At 44.0% G+C, this 24858-nt stretch overlaps 1 long non-coding RNA gene across 2 annotated transcripts in view; it reads left to right on the forward strand.

The window, feature by feature from the left end:
- The first annotated feature begins 16723 nt into the window (after nucleotides 1-16723).
- The window catches only part of LOC102153391, a 102743-nt gene continuing 94608 nt past the window's right edge, over nucleotides 16724-24858 (forward strand). Inside the window, exons 1-2 of one of the 2 annotated variants that reach the window (XR_005375843.1) lie at nucleotides 16724-16872; nucleotides 17906-18071. This is a non-coding gene — a long non-coding RNA (uncharacterized LOC102153391). The remainder of the gene's footprint in view (nucleotides 16873-17905; nucleotides 18072-24858) is intronic. The other variant, XR_005375844.1, reaches the window with a different exon arrangement.

Consider the following 24858-nt stretch of genomic DNA (forward strand, 5'->3'; position numbering starts at 1 on the left):
GATTGTCTCCAGGAAGATGGTACCAACCCATTCATCCACCAGCCCTATGAATGTTTCACCACACCCTCGGCTGCACTGGCTATTATTAAAAACAAACCAAATCCTTACAAAATAGCATACCTTTGCTATTTTAATATACGTTTTCTTCGATTGTGAATGAGCACACACAATTTTGTCCTTCAGGGTCATTATTGGTAATCACTCACAATCGAAAGGAGTAGCTCTTTTATCCATTTAGCTCCTTGAATGCCACTCTGCTGGGCACCCGGAGAGGTCATGGCTAGAGTGACTATTTCACCTTCAAACATTAACTATAGGTGGCAGAGAGCTCGAAGGTACTCGTGTAGTATTTCATATATAATAATTGTACTGAGGGTTTGCATCTCTTAAAACTGAAGCCTCCAAGATAGAAAGCTTCTGCACAGCAAAAGTAACAGTCAACAAAACTACAAGACAACCTACAGGTGGGAGAAGGTATTTGCAAATGACCTATCAGATAAAGGGCTGGTCTATAAAGAACTTATTAAACTCCACATCCAAGAAACAAACAATCCAATCATGAAATGGGCAAAAGACATGAACAGAAATTTCACCAAAGACCTACATATGGCCAACACGCACATGAGAACATGCTCCGCATCCCTGGCCATCAGGGAAATACAAATCAAAACACAATGAGATCCCACGTCACACCAGTGAGAACCGGGAACATTAACAAGGCAGGAAACAGCAAATGTTGGAGCGGATGTGGAGAAAGGGGAACCCTCCTGCACTGTTGGTGGGAAGGTGACCTGGTGCAGCCACTCTGGGAAACTGTGTGGAGGTTCCTCAAAGAGTTAAAGATAGACCTGCCCTATGACCCAGCAATCGCACTGCTGGGGATTTACCCCAAAGATACAGATGCAGTGAAATGGCAGGACACCTGCACCCCGATGTTCACAGCAGCAATGTCCACAATAGCCAGACTGTGGAAGGAGCCTCGGTGTCCCCCGACAGAGGATGGATCAAGAAGCTGTGGGCCACGTATACAGTGGGATATTCCTCAGCCGTCAGACAGGACGGACACCCACCATCTGCTTCGGCGTGGAGGGACCTGGAGGGTCTGATGCTGAGTGAAGGAGGTCGGAGAAGGACAATCATCACCTGGTCTCCGTCATACGGGAATAAAGACATAGTGAAAGGGATCATAGGGAAAGGAGGGGGACTGAGTGGGAAATAGGGAGGAAGACAGAACATGAGCGACTCCTAACTCTGGGAAACAAGGGGTAGTGGAAGGGGAGGTGGGGGGGGGAGGGTAGGGGGAGAGGGGATGACTGGGTGAGGGGCACCGAGGGGGCACCTGGCGGGAGGGATGAGCACTGGGGGTTATACTATATGTTGGCAAATCCAACTCCAATAAAAAAATACAGATAGATAGATAGATAAATAAATAAATAAATAAATAAATAAATAAATAAATAAATAATAAATAATAAATATTTTTTAAAAAGCAAGCCGAGGCCCCCAAAGGTGAGAAGGGTTCCAAGGTGGGTGGCGGCACTGAGGGGAGCTGGTCCCCCCCAGGAGCAGGCCGGTCCCGACCCCGCCCGGGCCCTCGGGCGACCTGCCCTGAGCCCCGTAGGTTCTGTAGCTTCGGGACGGGGGGCGCTGAGCCCCGGCAGGAACCTAAGCCCCGCGGGGACGGCTCCGCGACCCCCACCCCGCGGTTCCCCGGAGGGCGCGGGAGGGCAGGGGAGGGAGGCGGTTGCCTTGGCGACGCGGGTCGCACGTGGCGCGCGGGGGGGAGGGCGGGGGGCGGACCAGGGGGGCGTGGCGGCCGGGCGGGGGCCGCTAAGAGGGGGCTGCCCCCACCCCCGCCCGGGGCAGTGCCCCCCGCCCCCCCCCCCGCGGGAGGCTGGCAGCCCCGTCAGCAACGTCCAGGCCTCCTGCGGGAGGGGATCGGGCCGCAGCCTGCGATGGGGGGCGCCCCGCGGTGGGGGGGCGAGGGGATGCCCCGTGCTGGGGTGGGGGATGGGGGGACTCCGCGATGGGGTGGGGGATGAGGGGGCCCCCCGCGATGGGGGATGAGGGGGGCGCCCTGCGGTGGGGAGGAGGGAGGGGGTGTCCCGCGATCGGAGGGTGAGGGGGGCCCCCGCGATGGATGGGGGATGAGGGGGCGCCCCGCGGTGGGTGGAGGGCGAGGGGATGCCCCGCGCTGGGGTGGGGGGATGAGGGGGTGACCCTGCGATGGGGGGGTGAGGGGCGCCCCGCGGTGGGTGGAGGGCGAGGGGATGCCCCGCGCTGGGGTGGGGGATGGGGAGGGGACCCCGCTATGGAGGGGCGAGGGGCGCCCCGCGGTGGGTGGGGGGCAGGGGGGCCGCAGCCTCGGCGGCTCAGGGCGGCGGGGCGGGCGGAGGCGCGGACGGACTCCCAGGGGCGAGGCGGGGCCTGGGCCTGTGTCTGCCGCCGGGGCCCCCGCCGCGGCCTGGCCTGGGCGCTCCCCTCCCCTCGCGGCTCCCGGGGACCAGGCGCACCCTGGCTTGTGGCCCCAGCGCCTGCGTTATCCTCGGGGCCTTGGGGGTGCAGAGCGGGGCCCCCATGACGGTTTGCTGTATTAACATCAGACTCGGCCCGCTTCAGGCTTTTCATTTTCCACCCACCGGGTGGGGGACACGCAGCCGTGGCAGTTTGAGGGTCTGCACTGCATTTTGGGGTCAGCTGCAAGGCATGTACTTTAGTTCAAGACTGGTATGATTTTTTGGGGGTTTTATTTTTTTTGTTTTTTTTTTTTTTTGTTTTTTTTGACAATTGGGACACCGGGACTTCTGTAATTACAGTGATGTTATGGAAAGGGAAGTCCTTTGGGGGGCAGGAGCTTAGGTGGAAAAGATTATCAAAGACAGGGATGACGTGGGCGGGAGGTATGAAAACGATGACAAAGCACCAACATTTCTCCTGCCTTCAAACTAGGAGCCAAGCTCATGTATAATTCTTATACCTACAGAATCTACGGGCTAGAAAACGGTTCGGTGAGATCATCTTGTCTAGCACTGGTTTTTCAAAGGGAAAAATAAAGAGTTGAGGAGGTCAGGAATTCATTTCCCTGGTTCACAAAGGCCTAGGAATACGGACCTTCTTTTCTGGTTGGGCCACACTAAGTCAAAAAAAGCACTATATGGGATTTTCTACTCCATTCAACCAGGGGTTCTCAAACTTTTCATCTCACACCCCTTCACGGTCAAAAAATTATTAAGGACGCCAGAGAGCTTTTGCTTTTGTGCGTCATATCCATCAATATTTATCATGAGAACTTAGAAGAATAAAAATATTTATTGATCCATTTAAAAATAGAGATAAAAAGAGCACATGTTAACAGTACATTTTTGTGCAAAAGATGAAAGAAAATAGTGGGAGGGCATAGTTTTAACACTTTTTGAAAACTATGATCTGGTTTGCAGTTAACTCACAGCTACTTCTGCGTTCAATCTTTTATGATGTTTTAGTTGGCGTCCATGGAGAAGATCTGGCCTCTCACATTAGGGGGAGTACTTGCTAGGCCGCCTGAGAGAGTTTGGGGAACCCTCAGAAGGGTGCCAGTAAAGATCTTGATTGCCAACTCACGGGGGGGGGGGGGGGGGGGGACACCCAATGTGCATCATTTGCCAATTTTCCTGGTGTAAATATTCTTCACATGGCTGAAAACACAGGGCCGGGAAGAAATGCACGGAGGCATACCAGGGTATGAGGTCTCTTCCATATAAATACGATAGATGGAAATAACCTCAGGAGCCTAGAGATAGTAAAATGTAGTAAAATATTTAGGAAGTGACGGGTTTTGAGTATTTATTACCCTTATTTTAATATAATGTGTTTAATTGTATGTTTTTACCATCTAATTTTAATAATTAGATGGTAATCATTAAAATGATATTTGATGATATCATTTGATATCGTCAGTGATAAGATGATATTTGACAAGGAGTCAGAAAGTTCTCCAAACCTCGGTGTCGGTGAGAGGGGAGAAGCTGCCCTAGCACACCACTGCTTCCAGGAGTCCTCAGACTAGACTTTGGGAATCACTGTAGTGAATAAATGGCACAGAAATGTATTAAGCACTTATTTTGTGCCAGTGTCTGAATATAACACAGATGGCTAATAAATAATCAGCAAATGCATTATTTAGGATAATTTTAAACCCTCTATTAATAACTTAATAACTTATCTGGCTTCTTTAATATCTTCCTCACCCCACTAAATGATACTGCCTTTGCATTTCTTCCGGAAGAAATACATGTCATATTTTACATTTTGTCGTCAGGCTGTCGGCTAAGACACTATTTTCATCTGACAGCTGTGATCTGGACATAAGATCTCTCTAAAGGCAAAATATCATAGAAGTGTATAAAACCACCTGATTTATAAATCTAACCTTCTGTGCCACAGGCAGCAGGATTTGTTCGGTCTTCCTTACACCCATAATGTTTCCAGATTAGAGGAACCGTACTCATGGTAAATGCCTGAAATACGTACTGGCATTTTGGAAAATTAGTCATTCGATGATTATGTATTGATCATCTGCTCTGTGCTAGAAGCTGGGGAGCTTAGCTCTCTAAGTAGCCACTCAGCACTTAAGAATGGCTTGAGCAAGGGAATTTCCCTGAGCACTGGGCCTGGGGTGAGAGAAGTATGGTCCTGAGCACTGTTAGGGCGAAGTGTAGGAGGCATGACCCCTTTTTAGGTACCTGGCCAACTCCCCAGCTGTGCTACCCTGTGAACACACCCCTGAACAGATCCTTGAGTGACAGTTTGATGTCACATCGGCTTTGCAGCATTTTAAATGAGTTACCAATAAAGTGTTTCTGTTGTTGGCTTAAGTGTCATAAGTAAAGGAAAAGTAATTAAATTTTACAAAAGAGCCCTGGCAAGGGGCTTTCCGAAGCCTTTGTTCTGGAAAGACTTGCAGCCTCTACCAAGTGCTGGAAATGCCCGAATGTGACCCCACTTCAGGTGCTGCAGTCTGGATAGCCTGGGGCCTGCCGGGTGTAGCTGGGTGTCAGTCGTCAAGCCTCACCTCTGAAAGACGTGTGACCTAGTTGTCAACTTTGGAAAAATTTCTGCTGTGGTCAGAAAATTAAAGCCCTCAACCTCAACTAGCGTGCCAGGCCTCCTTCACCACCCCATTGCCTCTCGATTTTCTGTTTCTTTGTTTTGTTTTGTTCCTTCCTCGCCATCTGGGGTTTTAGAAAAGAAAGTGCTGGGGATGATGCAGGAGAAAGGAGAGCAATTTCCCGGGATTTCCAGGGCCGTGGTGCCACACCTATTGCCTTAATGGAAGCTCGAGGGCTGTTTCCCAGCTACATGAATAAGGAACTCTGTGACCCGGGCTAAGTCTGCGAGAGATGGGATGAAGTACCCTGGAAGGGGTCCTATAGAAATGACTTCACATGGAGGTGTCTGGCTGGCTCTGTAGGGGGAGTGCGTGCCTCTTGATCATGCCCTTGTGAGGTCAAGCCCCATGTTGGGCTTAGAGCTTACTGAAAAAACAGTTAGGGGTGCCTGGGTGGCTCCATGGGTTAAGTGCAGTGTCCTGATGGAGCCCTCTGTCGGGCTCTCTGCTCAGTGAGGAGTCTGCTTGTCCCTCTCCCTCTACCCCTTCCTCAATTCATGCTTGCTCTCTCTCTTTCTCAAATAAACTTTAAAGATTTTTGTAATAAAATAAGTGTTAAAATCATAAAAAATGAAATATAATGATTTCACTTCAACCATAAGATGCTAGAAAAGTTCACAAAGGCTAGAAGCCCTTCGATATTAAAACTAGCTATCCATGTGACAAGACCACTTAACAAATCTTCGCTGCAGAGGCAGTTTGGTGCAGCGATTCAATTAAGAGCATCAGCTTTGGGGATCCCTGGGTGGCTCAGCGGTTTAGCGCTGCCTTCAGCCCAGGGTGTGATCCTGGAGACCCGGGATTGAGTCCCACGTTGGGCTCCCTGCATGGAGCCTGCTTCTCCCTCTGCCTGTTTCTCTGCCTCTGTGTGTGTGTGTGTGTGTGTGTGTGTGTGTGTGTGTCTCATGAATAAATACTTTTTTTTTTTTTTTAAGAGTATCAGCTTTGACATTGGTGTCGAATGTGAATCCTTTAGCTACTCACTATGTCTGTCACTTTGGGTACTTAACCTTAAGTCTTTAAGACTAAAGTTTCTTCATCTTTCAAATAGGGATTCATTCATGCAACCAAATATTTATTGAGCACCTAGTATGTGCCACTCTTATAGGCATAGGAGACGTCGATAAACAGGCCAGAGGTAGGTCCATCTCTCATGGCCAACAATCTGATGGATAGGTATAGTCAATAAACAATAATGAAAAATATACACTAGAATGTAAGCTGGTAAGGACTTAAGAAGTGGTAAATTCTTGAATGTTCATGGTGATGTAGAATCTAAAATCATACATGAACTTGGCATACCATTGCCATAAAAGCCACCGGTCTGGCACTTCGAATGGAGCTTTCATCTGTTCATGATTTTGTCATATCATGCGTTGCATTGATAATTTGGAAAATATTGGTTCACCGAGTCATGTGCATCTCCCCAGTATTGGCATATTGCATGATATAATTTTTTTTTAAATTCACATTTGTTGATATTACCACAACTTTCATCAGAAAAGTCTTCAGCATTTGGAAGCCTTCAGGCTCCTGATGGCACATAGAAATTTTCTGAAATTCTAATTTTCCTGGAAAACTCAAATTTTATTATTGGCAACAAATATTGTCAGTTGTTTCCTTGAAGTGACAGGCTCACTTTTTTATTTTTTAGAAAATATCTGCCAAACAACCAAGGTTGTTCTTTTGAGTTGAAGTGCTGTTTCATGAAAAACTAGCTAATTCTGTTTCCAGTTCAGTTATACTAGTGCATGTCTTTGAGATAGATAATCATCATACTTTGGTACACATCAAAAGTGCCTTATGAGTACTTCCCATTTCATCACATAAACTATTGAAAGAGCGCATATTGAAGAGTAGAGTTTTAATAAGAATACATTTTACTGCTTCATTAATGATGTTCTTAAGTGACGTTTTTGGTTTTTTTCTTTTCATTTTTTTGTTTCTGTGTCCTGTGACTGCATAGTATGGAAGAGTACAATGACCACTCGTACAGTTTGGTGCCAATGCTTCGATTCATACTAGGACACCAAGGAGCTCATCCACTATTGGTCTTACACCATTAGTGCAAATGTCAATGCAGCAGAGAAAGCACATGACATCTTTGTATTATCCTGAAAATATCATTCTCCTCAGGGAGTCCCTAAAAGGATCTCAGAGATCCCCACAGGACTGCAGAGTACCTTTTGAGAGCAGCCGCTATAAGGAAAATAAGTCAAGAGGAAGAGGTAGAGAGTGACCGGGGCAGGGGTGGGGGCAGACAGCGGCTTTAGCTTGGATAGTCCAGAAAAGCCTCCCTGAGAAGATGAGATTTAAGCTGACACCTGAAGGATGAGAAGGAACCAGCCAAGCAGAGACTTGAAATGAAAAGCATTCAGATGGAGGAAGCAGCTAATTTCAAGAAGCTCCGAGATGGGAAACTCAAAGATAGAAAGGAGGTCATGTTGCTGGGACAAAGGGGCAAAGGGAGATTTCAACAAGATGAGCTTGGCCAGTGGAAATAATTACAATAGCTCAAGTACAGAAGTGGTATTTAAATAAAACAACGCTTGCAGAGTGGTTAGCTTCATGTGTTTTCCCTAATTAGCACCCAAGAAATGGTAGCTGTGTTCCTCAGGCATGTGGTGAATCGAAGTGCTCTATAAACCCCGAGGATGTTTTGCCCTTGCATGCACAGGCCTTGACACATAAAAGAGCAAGATTATGGTCTTCCTTTTTTAGCAAAACAGTGCCAAGGCTGACATGAAACTCACAATATTCTAACATTCAGCTCACAAAATTTACAGTTTCCACAGTTGAGTTAAGGAATATGGTTATTCCTTATCCAAAAGAAAAAATATGGCATCGTTATGTTTCTCGAGGTAAAGGTTTAGCTGAATGAATTTGGAGATATTTGAGATCCCCAAATGCTAGAAACTAGTTGAGGACATAAAAAGAGATATGTTCCAGAAGGAAGAGGGATATTCTCTCGCTTGCTTAGTAGAGATTTTTGTGTGTTACATTATCAGATAATCAGTTCTGCATGGTTGCCTCAGATCCTTACACATTGAATAAGCAGCAAGTAGCCTGTTGGCCATGCTTTGCTCAGCCTCATCTTATGGCAAGATCTGGACCTGATATCATCTCTGTCCATCTGATTATTAATTCATCTAACCATCATTAATTGGTGTCCATTGTGGATTAAAGGTTATTCTAGAAGCTAGCGATACAATGCAAGACATATTTACAAATCAAGGAACTCCCATTCTGGAAGATGAGACATATAAGCAAAGAGAAACCTGTTTTATTTGAGGTGTGAACCTCCCCCATGGTGTGGAAGTTGAGAAGAACGACAATCAAATATTTGCGTGAGAAAGTAGCCTGGAGATCATTAGGAGCTCCTAAAAAAAGCAGACAATTAAGGTGACTCTGAAAGACTCTGTAACAATTACCCAATGCAAAAAAAAAAAATATATATATATATATATATATAATTTTTTTGAGAGTGAAGTTTTTTTTTGTTTGTTTTTATTTTTATTTTTATTTTTTTTTTATTGGTGTTCAATTTACTAACATACAGAATAACACCCAGTGCCCGTCACCCATTCACTCCCTGTTTGTTTTTATTGAAATTTGATTTGCCAACATATAGTATAACACCCAGTGCTCATCCCATCAAGTGGCCTGCTCAGTGCCCGTCACTCAGTCACCCCATATGGACCAGACAAAGTTTAAACAGGCGGATGACTCTTAAAGGCTGTAACAATAAAGGAGAGAGGCCGGAACTCAGTCCCAACTCAACTCCACTGAAACATAGAGTGGCAGAGGTTTTAAGTGGTGTTTGGGGAAGCGAGGGGAAAAGTACTACAAGGCATTCGGGGCAAGTCCCAGGCCCCCGGTGTTTGCTAATTGGCTTAATTGGAAGGAAGAAAAATCTTCCCACATGTTTATGACAGGATGTAGTCTTGCAACTTGTAGCAAGGTGCTCACCAAACTTGGGCACCTACTATCCCCCAGAGACTAGGAGAAACAATCAGAACAGTTTTTTTCCAAAGTGATTGTATCATTTTATATTCCCACAAACTATGGGAGTCATAGTTGCTCCACATCCTCACCAGCACTTAGTACAGTCATTCCTTTAGGTTTTGGTGTCTTTTGTGGGTGCATAATGGCGTCTCATTGTTGGTTAGTTTGCATTTCCCTAATGAACAATTCCTTCCTGTGCCTATGGGCCTCCCTTGTGGTCTATCTATTCAAAGGCCTGTCTATCCCTCCACTGTTTTTTTTTTTTTTTTCTATCATCCTTGATATCAGTCCCCTGGCAGGTAAGTATCTTGGGAAAACCCTCTACTAGACAAGATGGGCTTTCGTTAATACATCACTTCATAAAATCACTATATATATTTTTTAAAGATTTTATTTATTTGAGAGAGAGAAAGAGTGCACAGTGGGGGAGGGAGAGAAGGAGGCTCCCCACTGAGCAGGGAGTCCCTTTGCACGGCTCTATCCCAGGACCCCAGGATCATAACCTGAGCCAAAGGCAGATGCTTAACTGACTGAGCCTCCTAGGTGCCCCTAAAGTACTATCTTCTACTAGGAGATCAGTTAACAAGGACATATCACAGGTTTGAAGATAGACTTTGAAGCAGTTTTTTAAAAAAAAAAAAAAAAAAAAAAACCATTACTACTTTCCCTCTGAAGTCTAGAGTGGTTTTATGGCGCAGGGTAAGTTAGCTTACACCCTGTAGCCCTGGATATACCCTACTGGACCCACATTTGCAGACACATAGTTTCTCAGTTGTTAATTGAAATTGACATCTCTTTTCCCAGTCAGGTCAAGACTTTAGGCTGTTATTTGTCATTACTTTTTATAGGTTCTGTATTCTTACATATTCCTATCACTTGTTTATTTCTTCTAGCTCCTATTTCTAAAGCAGCACAGAAACTTCCAGCCAAAGTTTCTGGAAAAATTATTTATGTCAGGAGAAATGCCAAACATCCCCATAGGTATACATTACAAAAAAATAAAAATATACTCTCTCTCTCAATCTTACCTTGATCATTGCCGCCTTACTCCAGTAATGAAAGCACATTCTGGAAAAATGATTCCATTTCTCTGTGTTAGAAATGTAAGAAATATAAAGAGTTCTTTCTTTATCCTCTCAATCAGTTTTATAGGTGTAATTTTCCCTCCAATTCTCTTTCCTAGCTACAGGAAAATGTTCTGTTTGAGAAAACTATCTTTGCTCATCTCACATATTTAGACCCTTTATGAAATAAGTGGGTTCAGGAGGAGATCTCGTTAGTAACATGGATACTGCTCATTTTTGTTTGTGTTGAGACCTGAAGACTATCTCTCCCATTTCTTCCATTTCTATCAGCAGAACCTGTCGTTTCTCAATAGTTATTTTGCTTCTTCAGCATATATCAAAAGAGAAAATTGTATAGGAAGAAAAAAAGCATAGCTTCCTCATTCTCACATATTTTTAAGAATTGGGAACTTATCAGTTCCTTGATTAAACCTAAAAAGACAGGAAACTCTTTGGTCTCTTCAGTTACCTTTCTTGGCACTCTAGTGAAGTGATTCACACCTTGGCCCTCCCACCAATTGGAAATCAATACACTGGCTAATGGAGCCCCAGTTTAAGCAACTGACTTAGAGAATTGTACTTAGAAAACTGTTAAAATATGGGACACGAGTCCTACCTTACTGGAGTTGTTGGTCTGAAACTGAAGTATTCAAAAACTTTGAATTTCATAAAAAGTATTGTGGAATTTTGGAGTAAAAGATAGAAGACTCTAACCAGGTATGTACTTGCCTGAAGCTACGGGATAGACAGGCTTGGAGAGACTGTTAAGACTTTATTCACTTGGGCTCAGTTGAAGACATTAGTACAAAGTCTCTGGAGCCTCTTGGGGTTCCTCATTGTTCAGAGTCCATGTACTTTTTTTCTCTCAAACTGAGACTCTCTCTAATTGTTTCCAAACTCTATCAAAAGTCTACTGTAGGAACATAATACAGAAAGTTCATGCACTCTCTAAAATAAAAAAAAGGACTTGGTAGATTAGAGACCTCATTTGTTCATTGATTAAATATTTATTGTGTCCCTATAATGTTCCATATGTCCCTGCTCATTGCTGGAGCACACATCTCATGTCTACTGAAAAGTCATAAATATACAAGGTTAGTTAACGGTTTTCTGGATATTAGATATAGAAATGTGCAGAGAGAACTATGGGCACTCACAGAAGATTGACCAATATGCGTGAGTGTGTTGGGGTGCGTGTATGTGTGTGTTACATGGGGTATCAGTAGTAGTTGGGGAAGTTTCCTGGAAAACTTGATATTATCAGATAAATTTTGAAAGGATGGGTAGCAGTTAGCCCGATGAGTAGTGTAGAAGGGGTCTTTATGGTAAGAGGGATGGCATTTGCAATGACGGAGAGACTCGCGAGAATATGGAATACTTAAAGATCAATATCTTAGTCTGATTGGAGTTTAAGTTTCAGTGGAAAAGAATGGAGAGGGATGAAGCTGGAGATGTTTGCCAAATCACGAAAGTTGCAAGATGCTGTGCTAAGGAGTAATGGGTGGACTTTCAAAGAGCAGGGAAATGTCATGATGTTGAGACCTGAGGTTGAGAAATATTTTGGCAGGGAAATGCATGGATCTACAAGTGGCACAATAGGGACAATAAGAGGAAATATTTGATGAGTATTCAGCATGCACTAACATTATTATAATTTTGTGTGTTGATTAGTATTGGTATTCCAGATGAAGAAGCGAAGGAACAGAACACTAAAGTAACTTGCCTCGGTCCACTCAGATAATAAATGGCAGAACAAGAATTCAAACTCATCAGGCTGGCTGTCCAAGCCCTTGCCACTATGTTAGCTTACCCTTCAATAATCACTAACATTTATTGAGAGCTGTCCCTATGCCAGGCAGCAGTCTAAACACGTCATATGAGTCTCCTAAGGCATTTAGAACTACGTTCTGAGGCATGTATTCTTATTATCTTTGTTTTATAGATGATATAACTACAAGGAGAGAGATTAAATGATTTATGCAATATAGCCCAGGGAGTAAGTATTCAGAGCTGGAATTCAAATGATTTGAGATTAGAAATAAGTCTGAAACATCAACCGGAGCTCTCCACCCCTGTGTTGTGTGGATATAGATTGTTGATGAGAGTTGAAATAATCCAAGCAGAAACCACGGTGGCCTGAAAGTAAGAGTGACAACGGAGGGACAGGATATAGATCCAAGGCACAGTAAGGAAGGAGATTTTATAGGATTTTCAATGTTTGTTGAAAGAATGGTGGGGAGTGAGGACAAGAAATTAAGGATGACCTGAGTGATGGTAGCACCAATAATTAAAGTGGAAAATAACAGGAGAAAAACATATTTTGTAAGAAAGTTTATAAGTTCGGTTTTGGACATTTTGACTTTCACATGCTTGTGGGACAAACGGAGATGATCAATGATGAGTCAAGGTTTGAGATACGTCTAGGAATGTGCCTTTGGGAACTATAGAAGTAGAGAAAGGTAGTTATTGATATGGATTTAAGTGTGGTTTTTAAGGGAGAGTGGGAAATCTGAAAAGAGATACATGCCAAGGATGGAACCCTGAGAAACACCCACACTGAGAACATTGGCGTTCCAATCAATTTTTAGCTGGGGAAAAAGTTGTGTAGTAAGTGCAATAAAATTGTATAAAGAATCAATTTATAAGAGAGATCAAGACAGAACTTCTCTGGTTGAGTGGTTCTGACAGTGGCAGAGAAGGGGGCTGTGCGTGGAGGCTGGAGGCTGCGAGCGAGGACCGCGGTGGTAGGAGAGGGAGCGGTGGGTAGTCAGTGAAGCCTATCAGTCAAGTGTCTGTATTAGTTCTCTATTGCTGCGTAACAAGTTACCCCCCAATTTCACAGCATAAAACAATAAACATCTGTTACCTCAGTGTCTCTGGGTCAGGAATCTGGAGAGGCTTAGCTGGGTGCCTCTGGCTCAAGGGTCTCTCAGGTTGTTGGCGACCAAGTTGCTGGTCATGCCTGTGGTCTCACCTGAAGGCTTGACCAAAAGAATGTTTTCTTTCAAGTTCACGCGCCTGGGTTTGGGCAGACCACTGTCTGTCTCTCATCACATGGGCCTCTCTTAGGGTTCACTCATGACCCCGCAGCCAGCTCTTCCGGGTTGAGGAATCCAAGAAAGAGCAAGAGAGGACTCTTTCAAGATGGAAGCCATGGTCTTTTTTGTTTTTTTTTAAGATTTTATTTATTTACTTGAGAGAGCACAAGACAGAGTACAAGCAGGGAGGAGGGGTGGAAGGAGAGGGAGAAGCAGACCTCCTACTGTTTAGGGAGCCTGAAGTGGGGGCTGGATCCCAGGACCCCTGGATCATGACCTGAGCCGAAGGCAGATGCTTCAGGCAGGCACCCCAGCACAATCTTTTTATAGCCTAATCTCAAAGACACGTCACATGTCATCTGCAGCATTCCATTCACTAGAAATGAGTGAGTAAATCCAGTCTGCACTTGAGAGGAAGAGATCATACAAGGATAAATACCATGAGGAACAAGCCACAGGGTTTCATCTTTGAGGCTGCCTATCAAAATTCTTATTACCATCCCATCCCCTTACAACGTGATCATAATGCCCTATTTGAAAATCGCTGATTTAAATTCTAGGCAGAGAAATCAAAAGAGAAACTGGGACATGAGAAACTATAGAGGTAAGAAAGAAACAGGAATGGGGAGAATGTCCTCCAAACCACCAAAACAAAACCAGGATGCTTCAAGAAGGAAGGAGAGGTCAAGATTGTCAAATACGATGTTGGTATCAGAAGCCACGCTCAGATCTATCACTGGCAACACAGGCAGGGGCAATTGCAGTGCATCGTTGTCCAGATTCCTGTGGATAAAAGCGTAGAGTCAAGGAACAAAAAGAGTGAGAAGAAGTGACTTTAAAAAAAAAGGGTATTGTAAAAGGAGGAGAGTGGTTGCTAATTAAAGATGATCTATGCCTAAAGAAGACCTTTTTTTTATGAGTGGGAAATATCAGAAAGGGAGACAGAACATGAGAGACTCCTAACTCTGGGAAATGAACTAGGGGTGGTGGAAGGGGAGGAGGGCCGGGGGTGGGGGTGACTGGGTGACGGGCACTGAGCGGGGCACTTGACGGGATGAGCACTGGGTGTTATTCTATATGTTGGCAAATTGAACACCAATAAAAAAATAAATTTATTTGTAAAAAAAATACTTTTTTTTTTTAATGAAGATGCAACTTATGAAACACTCTATGGTGATTATCTGGCCGTGCAGTATCAGTAGCAAAGAAGGAAATAAGGCGATCTGGGGCACGGTGCCCTCCTGCTTCATCCCAGGGCCCAAGGGCTCTGCAGCCTCCCGCCAGAGTCACGGAGGAGCAGAGCACTGAGGCCCTGACTCAGACTGATCTGGAGATAAAGACGACTAATGAGTCCAAAGAGAAATGCAAGAGTGTTTTCCAACATTTAGTCTCCCCCTCTGATAATTTATGGCAACGTTCTGAGGCACTGCATTGTTGTTCTTTTTTTTTTTTTTTGCATTGTTGTTCTGTAGTAGGGTGTTCATTCTGCATATTTGGATTTTTCGAGACTTGTTAGGGAGGTATGAGGCACATCCTGATGCACCAAATACAATTCAGATTCCTAAGTAAGTGCTGGGAAGAACATTTCTTTAACCATGCTTCCAACCGAGCTTGTTGCCTCCGTTCTTCATCTTCTGCTGTAATAAGAACTCTTCTCCTTAATTTGCTTGGCTTAAGGACGTACCATCTTAGAGAGGCAGCTCTACTGCAGTGGCGGAAGTCACAGACTCTGAAGTTCGACTCCCTGCTTCATTTTCCATCTCTCACAATGATGCGCTGCGTGCCCAGGTCCTTGGGCAAGGCACTTAAGCTCTCTGTGCCTCAGTTTTAAGACTTGCCAAGTGGCAAACAGTTTACCACCTGCAATGTGGTGAAATCTTTCTCGCTGGGGCTGTTATGAGCATTAACGAAGTACCTGCAGCTTGAAGGATGCCTGGCTTGGAGGCAACACTCAACAAATATTTGGTGTTGTTATCGTTGGCAACAGTGTCGCTATCAACCTTTCCTGGAAACCTGCAGTGATGTCATCGGTCCTCTTTCTTCATCCTTCCAAATTTGCCTGGCTATTCAGTCTATGGTACTTTTAAAATAGCTGTTGAACTTGTCTTTATTAGGAAGCTTTTAGCTAGAAAGGTTAGATAACAAAGCTTGCCTACTTGGAGCTGTGACACATTATCCTACCTTCGCCTCAAAAATGGTAAATCACATCGATTACTGTATCCGGTTGAATAGTATTCCCTAAACTTCACGTCCATTGGGAACCTCAAAATGTGATCTTATTTGGAAATACTTTTTTTTTTTTTTTGCAGATGTAATTAGTCAGGGAGAGGTCTTACTGGATTAAGGGGGCCCTAATCCAATGACTGGCGTCCTTATTTTTTTTTATTTTTATTTTTTAATTTAACTTAATTTTTTTTTTGACTGGCATCCTTATAAGAAAAAGAAGCAGAGAAACCAGAGACTCAGAGAGAAGACAGCCATGAAAAATGGGAGTGATCCGGATACAAGCCAAGGAATGCCAAGAACTGCCAGCTAGGAGGAAGCAAGGCCGGATTCTTTCCTAGAGCCCTCAGAGAGATAGATCCTGGCCCTGCCAATACCTTAAATTTGGATGCCGGTCTCTGGAACTGTGAGAGAATAAGTTCCTGTGATTAGAGTTAACCACTTGGTGCTGACTTGTTACAGAAGCCCTCGGAAACGAAGATAGTTAGTAGTAGACGTTTCCAAACACCTTAACTTAACATAGCACGCAGTGATCTGACATTCTGTGCCCTGGCCAGACTCTTCTATGGGCAGCCTTTCCGCCCAGCAGCCAGGCTGGTTGCTCAGCTCAGCAGGCCCGCACTCCATTCCCCATCCCCAGGGGATGGGTTGCATCCCATGCACGCAACCAGGGCTCTTGCTTGGAGGCTCGCATCAGCGGTGCTCTCTGTATTCCATAGTATGTGGCTGTTACCTCTATCACATAGTTTTTTTTTTTTTTATTAAGTTTTACATTTTAATTCTAGCATAGGTAACATACGGTGTCGTATTAGTTTCAGGTGTGCAGTTCTACACATTAGTTGGTGTTCATCATACGTGTACTCTTTAGTCCTCATTACCTATTTCACCCACTCCCCCACCCACGCCCCTCTTCTAGCCCATATTTTATGTCTTTGGGTTTTGTGTTATAGATATGTGTTGATAGGCCTGCCTCTTTTTGTCAGGCTGGAAGTCTCTGTAAATTAGGATATGTGTCTTTTTCATCTCTGTGTCTGAGTCAGTAACGAGCACAGTGTTCTGCTTATCAACATTTATAATGTGTCTGTTAAATGAATATAGGAGTGAGACGGTGACTGATTTGCAGGCAGTGCTCTGGCTTCCGATTTGCTGGCAGACATCCCTCTTCCTTGGTCAATCAATGGTGGTGAATCCAGAAATCCCTCCATCCATGCTTTTTTTTTTTTTTTTTTCTTTTTTTTTAGGTTCATGTGTTTTTCATGGTTCTTGTGACCTCTGCAGAAGCCCCAGCTCTGGAAAGAAAGGAGCTGTTAAATCCAGAACATTTTCCTTAGAATGTATTTATCAAATCAGAGATGAAAAGAAAATGAAGGAACTGGGCCACAAGGAAGAAAAGAAGGTAAGATGACAAGATGACAGTACAGGTTTTTTTGTTTTTTTGTTTTTTTGTTTTTTCCTGCGGGATGAACTTCTTCATGGGGTTTAGACAACCGAGGAGCCAGGAAACAGGCTCCAATCAGATTTTTTTTAAATCACATTTTTAGGGCAGCCCTGGTGGCTCAGCGGTTTAGCACTGCCTTCAGCCCAGGGTGTGATCCTGGAGACCTGGGATCGAGTCCCACGTCGGGCTCCCTGCATGGAGCTTGCTTCTCCCTCTGCCTGGGTCTCTGCCCCCCTCTCTCTCTCATGAATGAATAAATAAATAAAATCTTAAATAAATAAATAAATCACTTTTTTATGCGGGAGGCAGACGACGAATGATGCTTAGTCATTGCGTAGTTGCTGCTGCGTGACAAGCAGCCCCTTTCATGAGTAAGGACATCCTATATCTGAAGGGCTGGGGTTATGCAAATGAGTGACAGGTGGAGGAGGGTCCTCTGGTGTCCAGGTGTGGTCTACACCCCAGTGCATTTGAGTTGGGACCTCCCTCTGTACTGCAGTCCCCTGAGGGAGCTGTTACAGTAGCTTTAAATTCATGTTTTCCCAAGTCCTGTCTATTCTAATTGCACCTCCTGCTCTGGGGGGAAGGGGCACTCCAGCGGGGTCCTGCAATTATTTGGAGGTTTGCTGAGGCAGAGGGTTCCCGAGCTGAGCTGAGCTGAGCTGCTCCTGCTCCCGCAGCTGGCTGGGGGAGCGGCGGGGCTCTCTGTTCTCCATGGGGGTGAGCAGTGCAGCAGGAGGCTTTCTGTAGAGGCTCTTTGACTAAAAAACCAGAGGCCTGTCTGCCCTCACCATTATGTCTGGAACCCTCAAGGCAGTATTTGGAATTCATGCTCCCCACCTGTGTCTACCAATACTCTCCCTGGGGCAGGATGCAAAATTATTCACATGCCAGTGTTCTGGCCTAGACCAAAATGTTATTATGGTTAAAAATTATTTATGTTCCAATTACACTTCATTACTTTTTAACTAAAGATCTCATTTCACTCCAGTGAAGAATCCAATACAATCTGGGTCATTTCAAACCAGCCACAGAGAACCTGCATTTGGGGGACATATTTCAAGGAAGACACAGCCCACCATTTAGAATCCTCCCGAATCTATGAGACAAAGTGCTTCGGTGAAGCTCAGAGACTCAGTTTGGAGTTGCTACCAAAGGTAATTTTTTAAAAAAATTATTAGAGCTTTTGTTAATTTCTGGCAATATCCATATTCAGGAAGCGGTTTACTTTTTTAGTGTTTTTGTTGTTGTTGTTTGCTTTTGGTTTTTGTTTGTTTTTGTTTTGAAACAGGTTTTACTCCTTCCTTTGATACTGTGATTAAATCCAAATAATGTTTCGGTAGACCTTTGCTCCCACAGTGTCTAAGCTATCAGCCTGACTTCTGTGATTCTGTTAGAGAGAAAGAAATTCTACTAGGGCTTCTCCTCTCCCACAGTCAAAATAAATTGTTTCAAAGGAGAGAGATGTCTTGGACGGCTTAACAACAGCCTCAGTGAATTAGTTTCCCCCTCATCTCAGACTGAAATCTCATTTTTTGGCTAAAGCTTTCCCCAAGGAAAAGGAGTACAACATGTCCTTGAGGTTCTCACTGCCAGGGTTTAGCAAGAGAACTGATCTTTTTTTTTTTTCCCTTTTCTTTTCTTTTTTATTTTTTTCTCCCCCCCACACACACCCCCCTTTCCCCCACAGCAGTCTACAGAGTCCTGGTTGAGAAGATCCACCTGAGAAATTGTTTTCCCTCACATTTCTTAAAAGTGTTACTTACCTCTAGCTTTTGTCTTGGTTGGGAAATCTTTAGAGCTTTTCTTAGGGGTGTTTTTTGTTTGTTTGTTTTAATTTTCTGTGGGAAAATGTAGTTTCTGTGGGTGACTTTGTGTTGATTTTCATTTGTGTGGCCAGGTGGGGATGGGCACTTCCGCAGGGTTAGCTTTGTAAAGACCCAGTGAAAGGCCAGAACATCGCAAACGTTTGATCCACTGGTGAAGCTACCCCAGTTTCCCAGGTCCACTATGGACCGTGGCCATCTGTCCCCCCCACCCCCATGGCTGCATCCAGATATGACTGAATGTGACCTTGGAGAAGACCTTTATCTCTTAGGGCTTTGTTCCCTATTTTTTAAACCGCAGACATTGGACCAGAAGTTCTTTCCCTAATTGCTCTGTGGAACACTGTGCTCTTCGTTCGACAAGGCAGTCGGGGCCCCGCACAATACACAAAAACTAAACTAAAATAAAGTAAAAACTTCTGTGGTCAAATACGCGTGAGAAAGTTTTCCAATATATGCCTGCCTTGAAGATTCATATTTTCTATTATTGAACATTTCTGTGCTACAGAAACCTGTATAAATCTGCGTCCTTCAAACACCACTGGCCTTTGCGTCAGTCAGTGTAGACCAGGTTATGCGGATAGAAAAAATACAACCAAATTTCATAGGCTTACAATAGGAAAGTCTCTCTCTCTCTCTCTCTCTCTCTCTCTCTCTCTTCCCCCCCCCTCCCCATACTCTCACTTCTCACTCTCTCATCACATTTGTAGTGTGGTTTAATGGGACTCATGTTCATAGTCACTCAGGGACACCAGCCAATGGAGTAGACATCATCATGAAAATTGCAGATCATTTTGGCAGAAAGAAATGAGGAAGTTTAGGAGGGTCTCAAACCAGCTATTAAATGTTACAGCCCAAATACGACACATCTGATTCCCACTCAAAATTCATTGGCCAGAACTAGTCACACGACCCTAGTCAACTATCTGGAAGGTAGAAACTGCACAGAGGAAAGGAAAGCTGGATTATAGTGAGCAGAACTAATGACTACTCTGACTTTGGAATCCTTTCTTAGTGCAAAAGCTATAACTTAGAAAAACATTCTGGAAAATTCTGTAGTGAATGCATTTTTCTAAAGCCCTTCCAGTTCTGAGAGTCTTTGATTCTATAATGCAGTTGCAGAAAACCTCTCCTTTTTTCTAGTTCGTATGTGTGCTTCTCTGGGAGAAAATACCTTATTTCTTTTTCTTTGTTTATTGGGATAAAATACATATAACACACAAGAAATACCTTTATTTTATAAGCTAAACCTTTAAAAGATGAAATTTTAAGTCGACTGTAGGATCTTTTAGGATAGCTGGTCATGGCGTATCTTCCCTCCAATCACTGAACATTTATATTTTGAATACAATTGCATACCCTTAGATTATTATTATTATTTAGATTTTATTTATTTATTCATGAGAGACACACAGAGAGAGAGAGAGAGAGAGAGAGAGAGGCAGAGACACAGGCAGAGGAGAGAAGCAGGCTCCATACAGGGAGCCTGTGTGGGACCAGATCCCAGGATCCTGGGATCACGACCTGAGCCAAAAGCATATCCTCAACCACTGAGCCCCCCCAGGTACCCCAACATACCCCAACATACCCTTCGATTAAAAGGGAAACTGAGGTCTTCCTGCAACTAAATCCTGCTGAAAACAGAATCTGGACACTCAACCTCTTGGAGGAGGGGTCATTGCGTATTTGTGAGCGCTTTGGTTGGACCCATTTTCTGTTCCACTTTCTGCTGCCTGTTAAAGTCCCAAGCATGGGAAGGGAAAGAATTCACGTTCCAGAAACGCTATAGCGTTTCTGGAATATATATATATAATACATATTCAGTTAATCTGAATGCTCCCTGCAGTTGCTGGGGCTGGAAATGAGATAATGTTCCCACCATTCCTCACCCACCTGTGTTTCCTGCTCTCCACCTATGCCTCATGACTTTTTTTTTTTTTTTTTTTTTTTTGCCTTAATGCTCTTTGTCTTCTAAGGAAATCCTAAGACTACAGTCTTGCAGCAAGGAGAGGCTTGCCTTGAGCATGGTGTAATTCTCTTTAGGGACTGGGGGGTACGATTTATAATATTTGGGTGAGCTGCTGACTTGTCACCAATAAGGGAGGTTCAATCTATCCACAGTTCATTCTGACCGACTGTCTGGCGGGGACCCCAGTGGCCAGGGTGCTATTTAATTTGTCACAGAGCAGCCGGCGGCTGTGATAAATTCATAACCTTCTACTTCCCTTCCCTCCATGTACACACGATTTGCTGATGGGTTTATATACCGCTCTGAGGACGGAGGCAGATTTATAAACATTTTGTGATGCAAAAAGGAGCTGAGCACAGAACGGTGCACAGTCACGGCTTGTGAATTGCTAATAGACCACGAGTCTGGCTTAAATATACATCACATCCTGCGACATTAATCAATTCCTAGAGCTGAACCAACGCAGGGCTTGTCCTTCGGGGACACAAAATGCCTATTTTGAAGAAAGGAATTCTAATAAGGAGCGCAGAGGCATTCTAGACCTTGAGGCTCTTAGCAGCAGCACATCTTTTGTTTCATTTTTGAATGAAAAGCATTTACAAGAAGACACTTGTGTTGGATTCAGTCTGACTTTTTTGAAAAGGATAAATATAGTGGCTTTGCATCTATATGAAATATCCAATTGTTTGGCAACTTACGGGTTCCCAAATCTTCGGCCCTTGGACGGCATAAAAAAAAAAAAAACAAAAACTAATATGTAAAATCTCTCCAAGGCTAAGCCCATCATGAAAAATTAATGGATTTACGAGTGGGAGAAAACAGAATCTTTTTTTTTTTTTTTTCCTCTCTGCTTCACTGTCATATACTGTTAAAACCTGGATGGTTTCTTTTCCTTTGCCTGGAACTCCTAAGGCATAAGATCCTCTCATTATCTGTGTAATTAAAATACGTGTGAAGCCCTTGGCGATGCCACACCTACGTGCACAACACCTTCAAAGTGCTTTGACATATATCCTTTGGCGATGTGACCAGCATCACATGAGACATTTTAGGTCTCATCACATGAGACCATCTTCCGCATTGGAAAGACCTGATGCCTGAGATTTAACTTAAATGACCAGTCAAGGATATTTAGCCTAGAAAATGATTGGATTGGGACTGAAAATCAGATCCTCAGGTTACGAGTCCAGGGCTTTCCAGGACTGTGGTAACTATTCTTACAATCAGTTCTCTGGTTAAGCGCTTTAGTTATCATTTGTTTATGAAGCAACTCCTTAGGCTGAAAGAAAGTAGGAAACCCCTCCATAAGAATATGTTGCAAAAAAAGGAAAATGCATCCGTAAAGGAAACAATTTGTTATAGGGCATATCCCATACCTAGAGGGTGTGATGACTTTCAAAGTGACCTTTTGTGTCTTTGTTCCCAGAGCCAACATTCTGGACAGATGGGCCGGGACCTTGGGTTGCAATGGTCAGGATTTCTCTATGAAACCGCTCCTCCAGGGGAACACTCCTCCCTACCTCGAGATGCTTTCTTTTATGTGGGAGGCACTCGGGGCGTATATACCCTCCCCTGGTCTGCCTCTTGCTGACTCTGACCCTGGAGGAGGAAGAGTGATCTGATTAATACACTTGTGACGAATGAATGAGGCATCAGCAGACTCAGCTCAGCCGCCCTGGTCCAGGTCTTGATGTGGTCTTTCTGCGGGGCTCCTCCGGGCGTTGGCTCTGCCCCCCTGTGGGGCAGGAGGAGGCCGGCCCCTACGCCGTGGGGCTGAACCTGGGCGGACAGCCTGCCTAATTCTCTGTGCACACACGGGCTGGCCCAGCCCAACTTTTATCTGTCAAAATGTCATGCTTGGACATCCATCTGCCGCTCCTTGGCTTTGTTCTTCTTTATTTGTTCGGACCCTAAGGTGATTACAGAGGTGCCATTTACTGAGTGTGCTTGAAGATTTCAATAGCCTTGATCCCTGTTTTTTTTTTTTTTTTTTTTTTTAATTTTTATCTGTGGAACTACATGTTTGTTTTGAACTTTGGAGCAATTGATGGAATAATGGGCTCCTAAAGCCTGAAATATAGTTAATAATAATAATAATAATAGCAATAGTAATAGCAATGGTTGCAGCTGACAGTGTCTGATACTATGCCAAATGCTGTACCTGCTTTATCTCATTTAACCCTCATTGCAATATTTTTGATGAACTTCTAAATTATCTTTAGCTTCGAGATAGACGATTGAGGTGTGGGTCCAGTATCTTTGAATGGGAGTAGCTCCTTTTATTGACACAGGAGGATAAAAACTGTACTTGTCTAAGAGCAGCAAAGGATGCTTGGAGAGGGGAAAGGATTCAGGGCAACGTCTCCAAGGTCCTTCTGTGGGACTGAAGTGTGTCAGCCCCAGAGAAGGATCTCTGGGACTGACACAAGCTCCTAGTCAAGCTGCTAGGAGGCTCCGACTGCCAGCCCTCAGGTGGGAGGCTGGCCCCTTTGGGGGACCAGCAGCGGAAGTCAGGCAGTTTAGGCAGCAGGCTGCTGCTCCTTGCTCTACACAGCGGAAAGCCATGGAAGGCTTTTGCACAAAGCTCTGAGACCATTATTCTCCACCCCATGGCAGATCATGCCAAGCCCATTCTTCCCCTCTTTCAGGTTCAGACCCACGTCTCTTTATTCATTCTTTTGTTCATTCATTTATTTGTTCATGCTCCTTCCTTCCTCCCCTCCCTGCCCCCTCTTTACCTCTCATCTATTATTTATTTGATTAATATCTTGCTGACATTTGTTCTTTGCCTGTTAGTGAAGCCGTCATCCGGATCATTGAGTCTTTCCCCCTTCTGCTCTGACTCGGTCAACAACTGCAGTTTTATTCCCTAGTAAATTAAACCCCGGCCATTATTGGCAGGAAAGCAGCTCTTAAATGGCAGTGTGAGTTATTTCATGGTGGGGCTCCCCCCGACTCCAGCCCCCACGTTGATGAGATAATTGGAAATAAATCTGAGACCATAAAAGATAGAGGGGGTGAAAAAGACACTGAGATAATTTTGCAGCTGACTCTATGGGAATCTCTTAGAACTTTTAACCATCCTGGGTAAATAAACTGAAAAAATGGCCAAATTCCCAAATAAACTTCTTATATTTTAAAAACTATGCTTCTGGGCTGATGGTGTTTGAGAATGAAGTACAACTCACATGGTAAAATACTGTAGACTTTATTGACCTGTCACAATTGGTCCTGATTCAGAAGTAGCACATTCTTAATTATTTGACAATGTCAGAGATTGACATGTTCTGCATAATTCAAAATTCTATTTCCTGAAGCATTACCAAATATTCTATGTACAGATCATCGATTTAAAAGAAGAAGGAAGCTTTGTTAAGATTTATACTGGGGGTGCCTGGGTGGCTCAGTCGGTTAAGTGCCCAACTCCTAATTTCGGCTCAGGTAGTGATCTCAGGGTTGTGACCTTGAGCCCCATGTCTGGCTCCACGCTGGGCATGAGGTCCCCTTGGGGTTCTCTCTCTCTCCCTCTCCCTCCGCCCCTCTTCCCCCTCCCTCGCCCCACTCACATGCACATGCTCTCTCTTTTTTTTACTCTTTGAAAAAAAAGATTTCTACTGAGGAAAAAAATTTTTTTGATGTTTCAAAATTATTCAGCTGGTTTGGAATCCCAGTAGTACCACATCCCTGGGAGTATCTTGAAACTTTGAGGCCTCGTTGACCTCGTCTGTAAAGTGGGAACTAGAGTAATCCCTAAACTCATAGAGTTAGGGGGCAGGGTAATATGCCTAGAGTACTTTCTAGCATATTAAGTGTCGTAGATTTAAAATATGTTTTTTGTTTTGGTTTGGTTTTTTAATTAATTAATTAAGTAAGTAAGTAATTTTTATTCGAGTTCAGTTTGCCAACATATAGCATAACACCCAGTGGTCATCCTGCCAAGTGCCCCCCTCATTGCCCATCACCCAGTCACCCCCACCCCCTGCCCACCTCCCCTTCCACTACCACTTGTTCATGTCCCAGAGTTAGGAATCTCTCATGTTTTGTCACCCTCATTGATACTTTCACTCATTTTCTCTCCTTTCCCTTTATTCCCTTTCACTAATTTTTATATTCCCCGAATGAATGAGACCATATAATGTTTGTCCTTCT

This window comes from Canis lupus, chromosome 21, assembly GCF_011100685.1.
Source record: "Canis lupus familiaris isolate Mischka breed German Shepherd chromosome 21, alternate assembly UU_Cfam_GSD_1.0, whole genome shotgun sequence".
Taxonomy (NCBI): Eukaryota; Metazoa; Chordata; class Mammalia; order Carnivora; family Canidae; genus Canis; species Canis lupus.